Source organism: Engystomops pustulosus, chromosome 1 (genome assembly GCF_040894005.1).
Source record: "Engystomops pustulosus chromosome 1, aEngPut4.maternal, whole genome shotgun sequence".
Lineage (NCBI taxonomy): Eukaryota > Metazoa > Chordata > Amphibia > Anura > Leptodactylidae > Engystomops > Engystomops pustulosus.
In genome coordinates this window covers 105,060,515-105,081,594 of record NC_092411.1, presented here as the reverse complement: position 1 = coordinate 105,081,594, position 21,080 = coordinate 105,060,515, and the positions used below count along the sequence as shown (strand labels likewise).

The following is a 21,080-nucleotide window of genomic DNA, read 5'->3' as shown; positions in this document are numbered from 1 at the left end:
AATCCAGTACAGAATTGATGCTTTTCTACTCATGACCTCAAAAAAAGTTTTCAACAATAGGTGATACCAACCCCAAAATGGTAACACTGGAAAAAGCATCTCATCGCGCAAAAAAAATGCCTTCTTTTTCGTCCGTTTGGCAGCACACATATGGGATTTATCCCCTAGGTACAACTCAGAAGAGAACAGGTTAACAAGCAGTAGTAGACAATTAACAATTAGTGTCTTGGCTGACTCCACCTATATAAGGCCGGAGCACACACACAACCCTTGTATTTCTTTTTCTCTTAGGTATAACAGAAAAGTTCAGGTCCTGTGTGTCTACACAGAAAGATAAAAAAAAAAAAACTATCCAGATAGTAAGTTTTCTAGGTCCTCTGTGTCTTTACACAGAACACTTGGATGGACCGGCCCGGGCTGTATACGCTGCATGCGGTCCCTCGTCCTGGAGGAGCCTGTACAGCTATCCTGTCTTTACACGGGCAATAGCTGAGGCTGTGGTGTGTATCTACCACCATGTACCCGGCACATGAGATCACTCCTGCATCTCCTACCTGCTAGGTCTTGTGGTTCATCACCCTGCGTGCCTCACCAGCAGACGCCTGGATCCCCTCCTGCATAGGCCGCAGCCCAGGCTGTATACCATACCACAGCTGGTCTCTTATCCTCCTGTGATATATGTTATACAGTTTTTTTAACCTGTTTTCTCCTGCTGGAGATCTCTGAATATTGTACAGTATTTACACGGTTACCACATGTTGTACAGATATTTCCGCATGTCCTGATATCACTTGCAGTACAGGGAGCATTACATGTCAGCTCCTGGGATATAGATTGTCCTGTCCTGGACATTCTGGTGTTTCTTGTGCACATGTGTCAGCCATTGCTATGTATTGGTGCATTTTCAATTTGCATTCACCTGTTGCAGTCATATCATGCAACCTCACAGCAGGTCTCAGCTGCCAGATAACCACTGCCCTCTGCAAGACAAGGTAAGAGGAATGCTCCTATGTATTGCTGCTGAATGCATTGGCTCAGGTCTCCTATGTATCCCTGCTAAATGCATTGGTATAATGTCTACCTGCTCAATGCTCAGGTCTAATGTCTCCTATGTATCCCTGCTAAATGCATTGGTATAATGTCTACCTGCTCAATGCTCAGGTCTAATGTCTCCTATGTATCCCTGCTAAATGCATTGGTATAATATCTACCTGCTCAATGCTCAGGTCTAATGTCTCCTATGTATCCCTGCTAAATGCATTGGTATAATATCTACCTGCTCAATGCTCAGGTCTAATGTCTCCTATGCTACCTTGCTAAATGCATACATCTTTATTGCATTTCTAGTCACTCCTGCGCCCTGACTCCAGGGTTTATATGCAGAGTCTGTGAGCTCTGCTTGACTTAGAATTATCTTACCGGTATTTCATGTGTATAATCTGTGATCTTTACACTGAATGTACTAACCATTTTCTCTGGACTAGACCTCCAGTATGTAATGAGCCTCTGGTATGTGATGAGCATGTACTCGGCCTCCGGTAAGTAATGAGCATGTACTCGGCCTCTGGTATGTGATGAGTATGTACTCGGCCTCTGGTATGTGATGAGCATGTACTCGGCCTCTGGTATGTGATGAGCGTGTACTCGGCCTCTGGTATGTGATGAGCATGGCCTGTGTGTTATACACTGTACCCACATCCTCCGTCTGGTGAGATGTGCAGGTATCTATGATCTGTATACATAGTGACATACTGTAATAATGATACACAGCAGACTGATACCAGAATCTCTAAGTTCTGCTTCTATGTATGTTCTCCATAGTCTGCTCTACATGAATGGCATTGGAGAGTGATCGTCTCATATCCCGGCAGCAGAACTCCTCATACAGTGATGTCGGCTGCATATAGCTTGTCTGTACACATCTTTACCTCATACTAATGTGTCCTTTGTGTTTTCACTAGACGTCCTCTCCTGAGCGGCTGTCACAGACCCTTATGAGAGGTGGAAAGAGGAGGAAAACTAGGCAGAGGTTATGTCCTAACCCATTGCCTATTGAGAATGAGTCTTGTATCTATTCTCCTGTGTTACCACAGGATACAGATCCAGAGATCCACAGATCCACAGATCCCAGGCCCAAGCCTTCTTATCATGGATCATCTCCTTTTCTTCTGGATCTCCAGACATCATTCTCTATTGCAGATTCTTGTTTATAGGAATATTAAATCTCAGAGATGAAATCTGATGCCCCAGACCAGATCTTCCTTCTGAGGAAGGAGTATGTAACCACCAGATGAATCCACTAAAGATCCTGAAGGGAAACGACAGGGAAAGGATGATTCTACTCTCCAGTCACTGATGATGACGTCTTCCCTACTCACCCAGTCCTATCTATATATCTCCAGCGTGGATGGACCACACCTGATAACGGCATTAGAGGTTCAGTGACCAAGGGATGAAATCCTACTCTGTGCCACCACTGGCCATGTGACCTGTCACAATAGCTATCTGATGCTTCTATTACCAGCATTAAGCATTCCTCTGAAGTCCTGGTTGCTTTGGTCGTGGCAAGAAGAGCTGTATGGACAAAGCTCTGGAGTAAGGACGCTCCACCAAAAGGATTATTTGAATTTTCAGGATCTAAAGACTCAAAAATCCAGGAAGAGCAGGATGAGTTTATCATTCCATCACATCGACTTGTTACACAGGGTCGGTTCAGACACAGGCAACACCTTCCATGAGTAGGTAAAAAGCCACTTAACTCAAAACCATGGTAGTTAGTGCATCTGGCCTGGTGGAATATTAACAATAAGAAGGCCAAAGTCTTTATCAGACGCCTAGTGTCTTCTACAATACATCAAGTATAGACTCTGTAACCTTCCCACCTGACAGATCCTGACCAGCAATCTGCTAGTTGTATATCTCTGCCTCAGAGGTATCACTGCGCGGCTCATCTGTCCTATCAGATCTTCATATTCCCATCCAGCCTCCACATTGGGAGAACATCGGGATAGCGCTTTAGACTCCTGCCCACTGCATTGCCAGTCACGTCCTTAAAGGTTCCATACCTGGAGGACTGGTTATTTCCATGGAACTTCTGAATCTTCAACTTCAAATTTGAAGAAGAGTAATGCAAGTCTAGAAATGTATTTTTGGAAATATTTCCCCTGATATCAGCTAACAAAAGTTAGTGAGTGACAAGAGCACTGGCCAAATGCCTGGCACCATAGATGTAGTGCAATGAGCAAAGCCCATATCTGAAGTGAAGGAACCAGTCGCAATAATTTATGGCAAGAAAATTCTGGATTCTTCATCCTCGCACATTAGCCAGAGGGATACGTCTTTCTGGGGTCCCATGTAGGAGATGATGAGGATCATAAGTCATGGAACACTCAAGAGAAGATATTGCCCTCTATTCATCGGGAGCTGTGAACCAATCAGACCAGCGTTACAATACTTCTATGTTATTATTCTAACCCATCTATCACAATGTGCTGCTGCCTACATAAGTCATTACTATAAAAAGGTTCCTGAAGTCTCCAACTTGCAAGAGAATGCAAAACCCTGCACTAAGCAGAGGCAAATCTTCAGCTGTTGACACTTGATATCCTTAGTCATATTATTGATATCCAGAATACTCGCTATCAGTGGTGTTACTATCGCTGTACCAACCGTAGCAGGGATGCTAATGGCCAGCCCAGGACACACGACCGAATTATAAATTATGCATGTCGTGTACCTAGGTGGGCCTGGCCCTATTGCCCATAGCTGCTGCAGCCGCAATGCTGAGAGGGCTGCCCGTCCCTAAGCCTGTGGCTCCCGGCTCCACCTGTGTGTCCAGGCAGCGGGCTGTCCTATCTTCTTCCTGCATGAAGACATGTGACGTCACATGACACATCCCGGCCGGTGCTGGGTGGAGGTCCAGGGCGCCTACTCACAAAGGATGTATCTTCTGGCTGCACTAAAAGCCTAAGGCCAGAAGAATCCTCAAAAGCCGCCGATCATGATCATGTTTGATGGCCAAGACATCGTCCAGGAGGACTGCAGAACTCCAAGCAATGTCCTTCAAGGATTCCTTCCAGAAAGCATCATGTTACTTTCCTGCTCAGCCTTCATCCAACCATTTCTACAGTCTTCAGAACAATTCTTTTAAACAATACATTTTCAAAGAACTTTTATAAGGGGGCAAATTGTCCACATGGATCATGGACTCCATGAGATGCTCTCTGGTCATGAAGCTCCAGACCAGCTGAGAGCCGACTCTACATCAGCTTCTGTAGCTGAGCTCTGCCACGTCTATCAGTCCTACAGAGCAGCCACGTGGTCCTCTCCATCCTCGTCTATAGATCTCTGCAGGATGGACTTCTCTGCCTCCTAAGGTTTCAGCCTTACACAAGGCGGTGCTTCAGCAGGCGACTAAGATCCCTCCCCATAAGTACTGCTTGCTACGTCCCATATGTGTGCTGCCGAACGGACGAAAAAGAAGGGGGAAATTTGCTTACCGAAATTTCCATTTCTTTTAGTCCGTGAGGCAGCACAGCTTTCCCGCCCTTAAATGATGAAACGTTATTGCTATATACCATACAAGGGTTGTGTGTGTGCTCCGGCCTTATATAGGTGGAGTCAGCCAAGACACTAATTGTTAATTGTCTACTACTGCTTGTTAACCTGTTCTCTTCTGAGTTGTACCTAGGGGATAAATCCCATATGTGTGCTGCCTCACGGACTAAAAGAAATGGAAATTTCGGTAAGCAAATTTCCCCCATAACATGGCCCAAATAACGGAAAAGCGAAAATTTTATAGCCTTCAAAAGGGGGCAACGAGAAAACTAAAATCCTGGCAGCTACAGGGTGCTCCTTCCCTTCTGCGCCTCGCTGTGCCCCCATAACACAAGTAATGTCCACATGTGGGGGGTCGCTGCACTCATGAGAAATCGTAGAACAAATTTTAAGGTGGGTTTTCTCTTTTTATCTTTTGGAAATGTGTAAATTTTAGGGCTAAATGAACGTATAACCGACAAAATTTGACCATTCTAAATCTCACCGCCATTTTGATTCAATTACTATGAAGATCTCAAGGGGTTAACAATCTTTGTAAATGCTGTTTCTGATAGTTTGTGGGGTGCAGATTTGAAAATGGGTTGGTTATATAGGGGGTTTTTGATGCTAAATATGTAAAATTTAATTTCAAACAGTATTTATCCCCAAAATAGTCAATTCTGAAAATACGTAAAATCGCTATTCGATTTGTAGGCCGCGTGACATCAAAATAAATTATCCAAACATTTCAAAAATTATGAAAATGTAAAGTAGACAAATGGGAAATGTTATTCGGCAAGTTATTTAGGTGGTAAATCGATCTGCCTGAAAACGCGGTGATTTTTTCATTTCGAAAATGGCAAATTTTTCTAAAAATTCAACATTTTTTTTCTTTTTTTTGTAAATGAATGCAAAACTTATCAGCCAAAATTTACCACTAAAATGAAGTACATAATGTGGGGAAAAAACAATCTCAGAATCGCTTTGATAAGTAAAATTGTTCAAAAGTTATAACCATATAAAGAGACGCAGGTCAGAATCCAAAAAAATGGGACTGAGCCTTAAGCTGTAAAATGGCTGCGTCCTTAAGGGGTTAATAATAGTAAAAATAATAATAATCATCTCAATAATAATAATAATAATAATCTCCATAATAATAATAATCTCAATAATTACAATAATCTCTGAGAAGATCCCTCCCTATATACCAAGGCATTAAATCTGTGTCACAGTGTAACAGTAGTCATAGGTTTCCTCTCAAAAATTTGTACCATTTCTACAAACTTTAGTTTAATGTGTTCCTCGTGTAGTTAGGTAAAATCTATTTATGAACTTTTGGTGGCTCGTTGGATACTGGAGTGAAAAAAAAAAAGTAACAATGAAGCCACTTTTTAATTACCATATCTGTGTAAAAGTGAGAGGTTCTCTTTCGCTTTATTATGGAAATTTTCTCTTAACAATAATCCCCTAAAGTAATCCATCATATCAAGGGATTTAAAAGGACAGAATGAGCACCTTACAAGGAACACAATTGGTTCCCGTTTGCTGGGTTTAGGTGATGAGACATTGTTGACACAGTTTTTGTATACTGATATTGTGTTCAATGTCCTCCAAGTCAATAAAAGTGATGCCTTATGATGTGATACATTATGCCTATGGTTACTGAATATTGTATACAAAGTGCAGACAGTCCCTTAGTTAAGGACCCCCGACTTACAGACAACCCCTTGTTAAAGATGGACCCCTCTGCCCACTGTGACCTCTGGTGAAGCTCTCTGGATGCTTTACTATAGTCCCAGGCTGCAATGGTCAACTGTAAGGTGTCTGTAATGAAGTTTTATTGATGATCCTTGGTCCCATTATTGCAAAAAATTTTGAATCTCCAATTCTCACAGGGACAAATATATTATGTCTGGAACTACAATTATAAAATATATAATTTCTACTTACATACAGATTTAACTTAAGAACAAACCTATGGAACCTATCTTGTACATAACTTGGGGGCTGCCTGTAGTGGTAAACCACAGTGATTGTCTCTTACCTTCTGCTGTAAATGTGTTTTTTGCTCATTACATGGATCCTACTCATTAACTAATACTACAATAGTCCAATAGTATAAAAGACCAGAATACATAAGACCTCTTAAATTTAGTAACTATATCTTTTGATAGATTAAACGTTTTTAAGCGTACAATTTAATTGAATACCAAAAAAATAAGAAATAATAGCCTATCACCAAAAATAAAATAATCATAAGCAATTATCTTTATAACTGTATACATAAAAACAAAAATCCTTAAATAAGGGGCCTTATTCTGAGGGATGGTGTCATCCCTAAACAACCAGCTATTTAACCAACAACCCAGCAACCATGCCAGTCAATTACCACCAAGGGTCTCCTTACAAGATAGTAGCTCATGAATATTTGTGGTACATCATATTATTGAAACCCCAAGATGTTAAAGCTGCTCCACTGTAGTTTTTAGGCAATAGGTTATGAGAGGAGACCTCACCACATAATGCCGCTAAGGTGCATCACTAAAAACAAGTGTCAAATGACTGTGGGCCTAGTCATTACAAAACAGATGTCACATGACATAATGAAGCATCAAATGGAATAATGTGCATGTAAAAATGGTAAACCTCATCAGTAAAAAAAACATGCATAACTATCCAATCAGTAGGTTATGTCACAGGGTAAAAGTATACCACAATTTAGCTTATCAGCAAGCTTTATTTCAGCCAACACATAGTTGAAGGCAAATGAGGACAACAAACAAATAAATTGAATTCTTTTAAATAACTGGCAGTCGCGTTGTGCAGTATGTGGCCGAGCTAAGTCTTGTTACAGGTATCATAGAATATGAAACACATGCCCAGATACAGTATATGAGCTTTTGATCCCAACACAGGGAAGAATTAAAAAAACACACATGGTTTTAAAAAAAACACATGGATTAACATGGGTAAAAAGCTGATGTGTAACATAGAATGGACACATTTTACGTCTTTAATAATATCCTCAAATATTTTAGAGAGTATTCTCTGCACTAAATTTTAATTAGTGTAACCATTATCCAGACTTGATTTCCCAGATGTCACCTGATAGTTATCTGCAAATGTTGGCTAGGATGTACTCATATGTGTCACTTCTAGATTACTTCCCTGTATGAATAAACATTGTAAGGACATCATGACTTAATTTGAACACACAGCACAAAAGTAAGTAGAAATTGCTTCTACTAATGAAGGTTATGCGCTTTAAAGTTTAAATAAACTTTCTTTAAAGTTTAAATAAACTTTACACAAAATTATATAACAATAGTGCAGATGATAATAGTAAACTTTATAATATACTGGGACACATTTACTAAGGGTCCGCGGACCGCGATTCTGTTGGGCTTCCCAACTATTTCCGATTTGCACTGAATTGCCCCAGATTTTTAATGCATCGGCGCCGGCTTTCATGCGACACAAATCGGGGGTGCGTGGCCGTCGGACAACCCAACTGATTCGGACAAACCGCGGAATTTAAAATTCAAATTGTGTCTCAAGATCAGCACTCATATGCACCGGGAAGAAGAAGGTGAACTCCGGCGGACCTCAGCGGGGAAGCAACACATGCAGGAAATTGGACGCACTATCTTACAATCTTAGTGGATCACGGTAGCTCCGAATTCTCGTGGGACATTACAGAACGGCGTTGTCAACGGGACAAGTAAGTAAATGTGCCCCACTGTGTTAAAAAAATATGTTCCCTGGTCCTTCTTCTTCCCTGCCATTCTTTCATGCTAAAGCAGTCTGTGTATAAAAGCTTTCTCTTTTGGACCTTACATCGCATAATAAGGAACTTGATAAAATTTCAATAAATTAACATTCTACAGAAAGTCTGAATCATCATGGGGAATCTTCAGATATGTAAGAAGGAGAAAAAAGAGCAGAAAATAAGGCACAGAGAGGCTTATTTAAATTTTATTACAAAGTTTATTACTGCTACCTACACTGTTTCTACAATAAATATATTATTTTCAGTGTCTTAAGTTTATTTAAAAAGGCTAATGGTTGCTTTCCTAACCCATCTAGGATAAGAAAACAAAGCATTATGAATGATAAATGTGTCCCTCAAAACAGAGCATCCATGTATATTGTATGTCATGGAGGCTCTGAAGGGAGATATATGGCTTGTTCCTGTGGAATATGAAGGAGAACGCAATTGTTATTTTTTTTCAATGTATTAGTATGGAATTCAGCTTAAGAACCATCTATATTTCTCCGCCAAGGTATAGTCAAGACTTTGTTTTTATTTTTGAGGGGCTAGACAAAATGCGTATATTAACCCTGCATTAACCACAAAAAAATTTATAAAAATGAGTCTACACTCATCTATACATAAAATGCAAACTTGATAACAAGTCATAGGATTCCATACATAAAAACATATATACATAGAAGATTCCTCAACAATTTAGTATATCACTGAAAAGCCACAGATATTCACATAATCCCCAACAGGTATACATTTAAATTACACAAATGCAAGGCCCAAATATTTCGAATTATGTTTTTTAAATACTAAAAATCAGGATGGTAAAATAGTGTTTTCATTATTTTTAACTTTAAATATATTTCACAACTAAATTAAAATGAAATGCTAACATATCTGTAACTGAAAATGTGCAACAGGTCCGGTAATAAACTAGATATAAAATGTATAGTTTCCAGAAATATAGTTAAAGGGATTATCTGAGATTAATAAATAATTTAGGGGCGGGCTTTTTAAAAATAATAAATGTGTACTCACCTCCTCAGGCGCTGCTGATGTCCCGCCCCTTGGTCCATCTTATCCATGCCCCTGCTTGTACAGGGGCACAGAAGCCACACACAGGGAGCTTCCGGTTGGCCACTCCCATTTCACAGCATTGTAGGGCACTGGGAGATGGGTGGGAGACGGGTGGGAGCTCCTGGCAGGCCGGAAGCTCCCTGTGTGCGGCTTCCATGCACCTGTAAAAGTGAGTACACATTTATTATTTTTAAAAAGCCCACTACAGCCTGGCCCTAATTTTATTATTAATCTTGGATATCCCCTTTAAGGATTAACTAATCTCTACCCTATGACATACATCTAGTACCACTATAAGTACCATTATCAAAAAAGATACATCTTAATATACAATCAAACTATGTCCATCTGACCATAACTACTAGAGGATCTGAGCCATTTGACCCCCATAACACTTGCATGTCTGAAGTCTAAATTGTATTCATATTTTTCATAATTGTTCTGTTTTTCTTGATGAAATGTGAGAAATTATGCAAGTTTTACCACAATGTTATTAAACTGCACTGTTCTGCTCCAAAAAAAGATTTCATGAAATATTAATTTTAAACTGGAATTATTCTTCAAGTACATTACCTAATATAAATTGTAAAAGATGAAATTTGTGAATAAAATGTTATATAACCTCCTTTTGTAGCATTTCCATGAATTCAGCTGCTTATGGATTTGTTTTAGAAATGGCTGATTAGATTTTTATGCTTTAGCTTTGTGATTGAGATTAGCAGATAGAAATATTATACGTGTTGTTGAAAAGCTAATGGATGAATCATTGTCAAAGCAGATTAGCAGACTTCCAGTGTCCTTCACGCAGTTTTAGAAACAAAGTATTTTCCTGTACACGCACTTCTCTGGCTGCATGATTTACTTTTCATGGCTATAAAAAAGATTTATTAAGTATCTGTCTTAGCTGCTAACATGGGGAAGAACAGGAAAAATGGCATCAACTTCTTAAGGCTGTTAAAACACCTGCTACCTGTAAAACAGATTAGTGTATTTGCAGTGTGTGTGCTGTTCATATATACACTCACCGGCCACTTTATTAGGTACACCTGTCCAACTGCTCGTTAACATTTAATTTCTAATCAGCCAATCACATGGCGGCAACTCAGTGCATTAAGGCATGTAGACATGGTCAAGACAATCTCCTGCAGTTCAAACCGAGCATCAGTATGGGGAAGAAAGGTGATTTGAGTGCCTTTGAACGTGGCATGGTTGTTGGTGCCAGAAGGGCTGGTCTGAGTATTTCAGAAACTGCTGATCTACTGGGATTTTAACGCACAACCATCTCTAGGGTTTACAGAGAATGGTCCGAAAAAGAAAAAACATCCAGTGAGCGGCATTTCTTTGGGTGGAAATGCCTTGTTGATGCCAGAGGACAGAGGAGAATGGGCAGACTGGTTTGAGCTGATAGAAAGGCAACAGTGACTCAAATCGCCACCCATTACAACTAAGGTAGGCAGAAGAGCATCTCTGAACGCACAGTACGTCGAACTTTGAGGCAGATGGGCTACAGCAGCAGAAGACCACACCGGGTGCCACTCCTTTCAGCTAAGAACAGGAAACTGAGGCTATAATTTGCACAAGCTCATTGAAATTGGACAGTAGAAGATTGGAAAAAACGTTGCCTGGTCTGATGAGTCTCAATTTCTGCTGCGACATTCGGATGGTAGGGTCAGAATTTGGCGTCAACAACATGAAAGAATGGATCCATCCTGCCTTGTGTCAACGGTTCAGGCTGGTGGTGGTGGTGTCATGGTGTGGGGAATATTTTCTTGGCACTCTTTGGGCCCCTTGGTACCAATTAAGCATTGTTGCAACGCCACAGCCTACCTGAGTATTGTTGTTGACCATGTCCATCCCTTTATGACCACAATGTACCCAACATCTGATGGCTACTTTCAGCAGGATAATGCGCCATGTCATAAAGCTGGAATCATCTCAGACTGGTTTCTTGAACATGACAATGAGTTCACTGTACTCAAATGGCCTCCACAGTCACCAGATCTCAATCCAATAGAGCATCTTTGGGATGTGGTGGAACGGGAGATTCGCATCATGGATGTGCAGCCGACAAATCTGCGGCAACTGTGTGATGCCATCATGTCAATATGGACCAAAATCTCTGAGGAATGCTTCCAGCACCTTGTTGAATCTATGCCACGAAAAATTGAGGCAGTTCTGAAGGCAAAAGTGGGTCCAACCTGTTACTAGCATGGTGTACCTAATAAAGTGGCCGGTGAGTGTATATATATATATATATATATATATATATATATATATTACATGAAAAAGGAAACCTGCACAACTCAATGCATACAAATACTATCCATGATGTAAAGAGGCCCACACACAAAATTAACTACTGATCCATTCGAAAGAAGACAAAAGAAAGTGTGTATAAGGGCCAAAACTATGTACAAAGTATATCTTTATTTATTTCATGATATAGTGCCAAACAAAAAAAATTTAAAAACATCTAAAAAGTACACCAGTACATATCACAAAGACCACTGTATCAAACCCTGATATCTGATACATAACATTGCATGTTTTTACATTTTTGTTTGGTACTATATTATGAAATAAAGATATACTTTGTACATAGTTTTGGCCCTTATACACACTTTCTTTTGTCTTCTTTCTAATGGATATATATATATATATATATATATATATATATATATATATATATACACTCACCGGCCACTTTATTAGGTACACCATGCTAGTAACGGGTTGGACCCACTTTTGCCTTCTGAACTGCCTCAATTCTTCGTGGCATAGATTCAACAAGGAAGCATGGCTGCACATCCATGATGCGAATCTCCCGTTCCACCACATCCCAAAGATGCTCTATTGGATTGAGATCTGGTGTCTGTGGAGGCCATTTGAGTACAGTGAACTCATTGTCATGTTCAAGAAACCAGTCTGAGATGATTCCAGCTTTATGACATGGCGCATTATCCTGCTGAAAGTAGCCATCAGATGTTGGGTACATTGTGGTCATAAAGGGATGGACATGGTCAGCAACAATACTCAGGTAGGCTGTGGTGTTGCAATGATGCTCAATTGGTACAAAGGGGCCCAAAGAGTGCCAAGAAAATATTCCCCACACCATGACACCACCACCACCAGCCTGAACCGTTGATACAATCCGAATGTCGCAGCAGAAATTGAGACTCATCAGACCAGGCAACGTTTTTCCAATCTTCTACTGTCCAATTTCGATGAGCTTGTGCAAATTGTAGCCTCAGTTTCCTGTTCTTAGCTGAAAGGAGTGGCACCCGGTGTGGTCTTCTGCTGCTGTAGCCCATCTGCCTCAAAGTTCGACGTACTGTGCGTTCAGAGATGCTCTTCTGCCTACCTTGGTTGTAACGGGTGGCGATTTGAGTCACTGTTGCCTTTCTATCAGCTCGAACCAGTCTGCCCATTCTCCTCTGACCTCTGTCATCAACAACACTGGATGTTTTTTCTTTTTCGGACCATTCTCTGTAAACCCTAGAGATGGTTGTGCAAGAAAATCCCAGTAGATCAGCAGTTTCTGAAATACTCAGACCAGCCCTTCTGGCACCAACAACCATGCCACGTTCAAAGGCACTCAAATCACCTTTCTTCCCCATACTGATGCTCGGTTTGAACTGCAGGAGATTGTCTTGACCATGTCTACATGCCTAAATGCACTGAGTTGCCGCCTTTTGATTGGCTGATTAGTGTTAACGAGCAGTTGGACAGGTGTACCTAATAAAGTGGCCGGTGAGTGTATATATATATATATATATATATATGTATATATATATATATATATATATATATCATATGCGTGTTAGATGTAAGTTATGTCTATATCAAACAGTAGGATGTGGAAGAGTTTTACTTATTACTAATCCCAAGGATGTTATCCAAGTGACCCTTTTCTTTTTCACAATTTGCAACCTGGACTCAGCAACCTCTCTGATTGGTCCTGGTAGAGGTGGCAGCATCGCCCAGGCAAGTCACAGGACGCCAGAGGATAGCCCCAGGAAAACAGAAAGAAAACAACAGAAAGAAGACAGGTCAGGTTGAGAAAAGGCAGCACACACCAAGGCTGCTTTAGGCGTAGTGTCCGACACTCCATTAAATCCCAACTGTGTCCTTATTCCCTGCCTGTAATTGTCTATCTTGGCTCACCTACGTACATTCTTCTATAATACTTCTGATAATGCTGATATTTTCTTGTACCTTTGGCCATTCTTTTGCCTCTTGATTTTGTACTTTGCCACCCTCTATGTTTTGACCTGATTTGTTCTGACCTGGTTTAGGTGTAGCTTGTCATTCATCCCTTTTATTTAGTGTTGAGATTGTCACCCAGTTGTCACTAGCAAGTAGAGAGTTCAGGGCCCTGTCTTCACCTCTGATGTGACAACAATGCATTTCTATTATAAAATCTGCAGGGAGTTTTTAAAAAGTATTTTTTGATGGAGAGAAAGAAAAAAATCCATTATGAATTAATCTATCAATATATATTCTTTAAAAAAGACAGTAATGTCAACATTTAATAATCCATAAGACACAGAACTAAAACGTGAAAATGTGTTGTTTGTGACTGGTAGTCCACATTAGAATATAAAAAGTGATTTTTGGTATTTACTTCCCTCACAAACACAGATGACAAATGTTATTATAGGATGGCATCAAATTAGTATTCTAATTGAATGCACAACAGCTCTGATATTTACTGAATGCATCACACACCTACTGTTACAATGAATTATTCATTATACACAAAAGAAACTGCCAAAACACAATCAAAGGAATCTGAAGAAACAATGAGTAACCTTTGAGTGAGTGGTAGGAGATTTTAATCACTCTAAATGGTTCCTTTTAGGAAAACAAGCATTTTACCCCTGGAAATCGCTATGAACCCTGCAGAATCATTGGCTTAAAATGTTAAAGCAGCTTGAGTGCCTATAATTTGCTTGTACAATTGACATGTAGGCTGCTTTGTGTTACAGCCCTTGCTTTATTTCCTGACTACTGTTGAATGTTTTTCTTACATGATGTGTGATTGTGATGTGATGTGATTGGTCAAACCAAGCTAAAATTAAATTAATTAGAAGCTTTATATTGTATTAATACGTTGGTATACAGTATATAAGACATTCACCACAACACTTGAAGCTTATCTTTTTAGAAACTGTTACAATTTTAGCAGTTAGTCAGCACAATAGGGGTGATCTATCACCACTTGGGCTTCATTTACTACTTTTTGCAACTTATTTGTCTCAGTTAAGACTGGAACAAATAAGACTCATCTCGGATAAACAGGCCTCAACTAGGACAAATACATCTTAACTGGGACAAATAAGTCTCAACTAAGACTAATCAGTCTCAAAATTTAGTAAAAAAACTGACAATGGATACATAGGGGCTCATTTACTAAGGGCCTTGCGGACCGCACTTTCGTCGGACATCCCGACAATTTCTACTTTGCGCCACTGGGACAGGGATTTAAAAGGGGTTTTTGGTGCACACGATTGAATTTTGGCGCAATCACGTCGGCTTTCATGCAACACAAATCGAGGGGGGGGGCGAACCGTTGGATAATCAGACGGATTCGGACAAACCACAGGATTTAACTTAAAAATTGTGTCGCAAGCCCAAAGAACTTACATGCACCGGGTAGAAGAAGGTGAACCCTGGCGGACCTGAGTAGGGAAGTGACACGTGAAGGATATCGGGCACATGATCTTAGTGAATTGCGGCAGAGTTCATCCTCATTGTATCTTCTGGATCGGGGATCGCGCAGGGACTGGGAAAGTAAATGTACCCCATATACTTTTATTCCGCATCTTTTTTTGCACCTTTTTTTTCACCAACCCCAGGGTATTAAATAGTAATATTATGCAACACCAAAAATCCTTTTTATGGAGAGGAAATAGTAATTTTAGTAAAGAATTGGGTAGCATTATTATAATCAAGAAGATTAGAAACACATTAGGGGTCATTTACTAAGGGCCCGATTCGCGTTTTTGCGACGTGTTCCCCAAATATTTCCGATTTGCGTCGGTTTTCCCTGTATTGCGACGCACGTGATCGGATTGTGGCGCATCGGCGACGGAAATGGGGGTGCGTGGCCGTAAAAAAACCCGACAGATTCGGAAAAACCGCCGCATTTAAAAAAAAAAAGTGTCGGAGGAACTACCTTAGTGAATCCCGGCCGTTCCCGAATCCACCGCAGAGAACGCGCCGCTGGATCGGGAATGGACCGGGTAAGTAAATCTGCCCCACTCTCTTTCACAAGTATTGGGAAGAAAAACACTTATGCCAGGGTATTAAGAATTACACCAGTGTGTGCGTCTGTTGCAGTGTTCCTAATTTATCTTTGCAAGACAGATGTTTTCCGAGATTTATGCCTTCTCCAACCTCTATTTTTGAGAAAATTAGAGACTTTTTAGGCACAAATCAAAATACAAAAAGATTTTTATACTTATTTCGATACATGCAGCTAAAAAGTCACAAAAATTTTTTAAAAATGTGCAAACTCACACCACCAAAAAAAACCCACATGTTTTTATTTATATCAGACTGACATATATAAGAACACAAAAGTGTGTCGACAGGAGACAACTTTGAAAAAAGGCAGCAGAAATATGATGATACATGTGCCCCAATGTGGTGATAAGTCCCTACATAACTTGTAATAAAATGTATAATGAGCTGTGTTTTTCTACATAGAAGTTGAAGGTGCATCCTAGTGTATCATACATGGGCTCAGATGTGAAGCTGAAACCAGCAGTAACCAAAAAATATCTAACTTTAACATTACACCTAAGTTGTAGGTCCGAATATTAAAAAATATTTCAAGAGGATTAATAAAGATTTTACATGTATACTGTTTAATAAATACCTATATGAGAAATTACAATTGTACGCATATAACTGTATGTTATTCAAGGTTATGAAATGAAGGATAGTATGAAGCAATAATCCCGCCTAGTAAAAAATTAGTTTCCTTAGACAGTATGTGGCCATCTGTCAAACCAGATGTTATGATAGCAACTCTGAAGTACCACACATGTTGGTATATTTTATGCTCTAGAAACAGAACCTTCAACAAGCTGATATATTTTTACAAATGGTGTACAGTAAGTTTGGATTCTGAAGCTTGATCACAGGCCGATTTTGCAAGTTTTCCCACCTAATTTTTATTGTAGGTACACTTTATCTGTGGGAGAAAAAAAATCCACATTGTATGATTTTTAAATTATTAATTGGAAGTGAAATAAGTATTTGATATTATAGAAAAACAGAACGTAATATTTGACACAGAAGTCAGACATTTCCTGTATTCCTTGACAAAGTTTACACATGTTGCAGCAGATTTTGGCCCAGATCTTCTCCAGATTCTTCAGGTTTAGAGGCGGTGGCTTGGTTACATTAAGTTTAAGCTTCTACCAAAGATTTTCGATTGGGTTCAGGTCTGGAGACTGGCTAGACTCCAGGATCTTGAACTGCTTCATACAGAGCTGCTCCTTAGTTGCCCTGGCTTTGTGTTTTGGGTCATTGTCATAGTGGAAGACCCAACCAATCTTCAATGCTCTTACTGAGAGAAGGAGTTTTTTTTCCAAAATCTTGCAATACATGGTCCCATCCATCCTCCTTTCAGTATGTTGCAGTTGTCATGTCTGTTTAGCAAAAAACCACCCCCATAGTATTTTATTTCCACCCCCATGATTCACATTAGGGACAGTGTTCTTAGGGTTGTACTCAACCTTCTACTTCCAAACCCATCAAGTGGAATTAATAATGAAAAGTTCTATCTTGGTCTCTTCTGGGCAAATTATCTTCTCCCATACCTCCTCTAGATCATCCAGATGGTTAGAAGGTAACTTCAAACATGCCTGGATATGTGCTTGCATGAGCAGGGGTCCCTTGAAAGCCCTGCATGATTTTTATTCATGACAGAGTAGTGTATTACCAACAATAAATCTTTAAGGCTGGGTTCCCAGGTGGCTTCAGGTTATTGACAAAGTCCTTCTGTGAAGTTATGGCTGATTCACAACCTTTCTCAGAATCATCCTTACCCCACAAGTCGAGGTCTTACATGGAGCCCCAGACCAAGGAAGATTGATGCTCATTTGGTGTTTCTTCCATTTTTTAATAATTGTGCCAACAGTTGTTTTCTTCTCACTAAGCTTCTTGCCTATTGTCCTGTAGCCCATTCAAGCCTTGTGCTGGTCTACAATTTTGTCCCTGGTGTCCTTAGGCAGCTCTTTGGTCTTGATCCAAATATTACTCCTACCATATGTAGATACAAAATCCTTTTTATATATATACATTCAAAAAACATAAGGCATGAGCTATAGCCTGCCGTAGTCTATAAATAAAAGTGCACACTTAGACCTCCATGGCTTCCACTGAGACGTCTAACACCCAGTTTGTCTTGTGACGTTTGTGTCTGAGAAAGGAAGAACCTCCTCCGAAACATCACAAGACAAACCGGCGTTTGGCGTCTCAGTGGAAGCCATGGAGGTCTAAGTGTGGACTTTTATATATGGACTATGGCATGCTATACCCAAAGATTGGTGAAGTACTCATGCCTTATGTCTTTTTGAATGTATATATATAAAAAGGATTTTGTATCTACGTGTAGTCTGAGTAATATTTAGATTGCCATTTTGTTAAGGGCTTGAAATGCTCTGAATACTAGACCAGTGTTCACACTTAATATATATTACGGAGCGTCTCTTAATATATTTCTGGACAGCTCTTTGGTCTTGCCCATGGTGGAGAGGTTCGAGTGTGATTACTCGAGTCTGTGGAAAGATAATTTTTACACAGGAAAGGAAACAGGACATTTCAAACTGGTGCAATTTATACATGTAATTACTGCAGAGTAGGAGGAGCTTCTTAAATAAAAACTAACAGCACTGAAAGAGCCAGAATTCTTGCTTGTTGGCAGGGGGTCAAGTACTCATTTCATATAATTACTTGCTAATTAATTATGTAAAAATCATACAAATGATTTTCTGGATTTTTTTTTTAGATTTTCTCTTTCACATTTGAAGTGTACCTACAATAAAAATGTCAGACCTACACTGATTTCTTGATATGTAAAGTGAGCCTTCTGTCTTTTACCTCATCAGCCAGACATTCCTGTCCATAAAATGTCCACATATGGAGGATCATGTGATCTCTAACTGTCCATGAACAATCTCGATGCCAGGTCTTTAATCTTATATTCACGAATACTATCGTAAGGTCCAGGTCTTTGGCTTTGGTTATGGACAGTTAGAGATCACATGATCCTCAATCTGAAGCCATTTTATGGTCAGGAATGTCTGGCTGATGAAGTAAATGATAGAAGGTTTCATTTTACATATCAAGAAAGTAGTGCATAGCTTTAAATAGATGTATATGTAAATTACCTATACACACATTACAAAAAACATGAGTTAAAGTGGCCAACCCCCTTAATAATTAGAATGTCTAGCACATGATAGGGTAAACTGTCTGGAGCTGTAAATGGAAGCTGCTGGTATGTGGCAATATTTGAAGAGGTAACTTTTCTGGTACTTATTTTTAGTGAAGGCCACGTGGCATAATTTATTGAGCACCCATCACCAATCTTTAGATGAATCTTGTACATAAGTTAATTGCTGCTGCACTGAATACAAAATCCCTCTCAAGAATATTAAGTCCATTTTCTAATAAGATAATATATAAATATATATGCAAAAAAAATTTACAGATGTGTCTACCATCACGAGCATCAAAGAGTGAAAAAGAACAAGCGACACTCACTGTTCTTAATAAATAAAGTTTATTGTTCCACCATTTAAAGCAGATAAGTAGACGGAGAGATGCCTGTAAAATTGAACTTCAGCACCATGACTAGGATTTTGTGCTTAGATTTCATTCTGTTAAACTTTGGTCTGGGTTACTGACATTTACGCTAGCTGTGTTGGACAAATGCCTTCTCCACTTACATTTCTCCCCTGCTAGTCTGGTTTGTCTGCATGTCAGGGGACCAATCACCTTTTGGACCAGGACTCTGGAATCTAATAAGAGGGTTGTTTGCTCACTTTCCAGTGGTTGCTATTGGTTTTCTATGGACCGTTCTATCATTTTCTGGACTTCCTTATTCTTTGGTCTTTTTACTCTTGCTTGTCTTCAGACCATTCTCTACAGGACAAAGTGTTAATGAGAGGGAGAGTCCAAGAATATTCAAACAGTATCTCTGTTTCCAGGTCAGGAGGCAGGGATGGAGGCAGGTGTAGAGAAGAGGTGACCAAATGTCTTTTGAAGTCATGACAGAACATTCTTCAGGTCAAAGTTTATCAGGCTGTAAAGATCTCCAGGATGTTGTAAAAGCTTCCTGGATGCTTCAATAGATGCCAATTGTCATGTAGTTCAACAAAGTTAGTAATTGCCCTATAGTTAGACAAATCTTACACATTCAAGATTTATATTTCCTTGACAGTTGTATAAGGTCAAGGAGGTGGAGACTTTGACACTGAAGTCAAAGTGGGGGGCTCAGAACGCCTTCTCCTCTGTGATTGACATCATGCATCAGACTTCAGGAGATCTGGTTAGTGCTGTCTCTGGATGCAGAACCATCAATTACAGTGAAGGGGGTTTACTGAAAAAGGGAGAGCTTGACTTCAAGGTTAAAATCTCTGCCTCATTGACTTTATGCAACCAGTTTATATCTCACTATGAAATTAGATTTTCTTGATGATGCCAACACACTGGGTCAAAGAAAGAAACACAAGATGTTCCAATAGTTGGCAACATATTGGTAGTGGTTTATGAGGTAATTTTCTGCTGGCAGGTTGCCTTTAAGGGGCTGTATGCATTAGTTGCCACTTTAACCTGAACTCTGAATCCTTTTCTTTTTTCTGGAAAGGACCACTGCCATAAGAGACCATTTCTCTGTTTGTATTTAGCTGGTCAACTCAAAGAGTGTTCACTGTATGTATATACACATATCTAATTGTTTGTTATAAACACGCCATGCAAACACATTAAGCCCAGCATTCATTACTAACCAAAGCTTGCATTCAATAGAATTGACATTTATGCAATCCACGCAATATGGTGGATTCTTTCCTTTGTTATTCCTGCAGTGTGGAGGGAAAACAAACAGTACACCCATTATGCTTTGAAACAAATTTGAGTTTAATAGGATGTCTGCAGTCGGCTCATTTTTCCTGACTGCCAGTGAAAGAGATAGCAGAGACCTGAAAGGTAATCCTGGGCCAGACGCACATTATTTTTTCTTTGCTGATGATGAATCCAAGCATAGAAAATAGAATGAGTCACAGACTTTCCTGCCCACAGTATTATCTCTATGGAAACCACTGTTGCCAGGTGAGGAATTTTATCATAGTTCATTTCAATCACGTTGTCCAATTTAAGCCGTTAAATTGAAAAATGTATATTGATGAACTAAAGATTACTATTGTATTACTAAATTATTTATAGTCTGGCTTTATATGACTTAGGGAGTTGTAAGTTGTATTTTGACCTAGCATAATGTTGCCTATAAAAAAAAATAATCTTTTTAAAATCATCAATGGTCACAGCTATGGGTGTAATTACCCAGATACCAAATGCTCTAGGACGCAATTGCCCAATTGTAAAATTCACTAAAGAACCTCAAGGTTTTTGCCATCTGCATTGTCACTTCTTTGCATCATTACATAGCATTAATCATGTCAAT

General features: G+C 39.6%; 1 protein-coding gene across 2 annotated transcripts in view; it reads left to right on the top strand.

The window, feature by feature from the left end:
• Positions 1–20,569: 20,569 nt before the first annotated feature.
• The window catches only part of SYK (spleen associated tyrosine kinase), a 174,022-nt gene continuing 173,511 nt past the window's right edge, over positions 20,570–21,080 (top strand). For both annotated transcript variants that reach the window (XM_072150771.1, XM_072150772.1), the window contains exon 1: positions 20,570–20,728. The gene's annotated coding sequence lies outside the window, so the exon portion shown is untranslated. The remainder of the gene's footprint in view (positions 20,729–21,080) is intronic.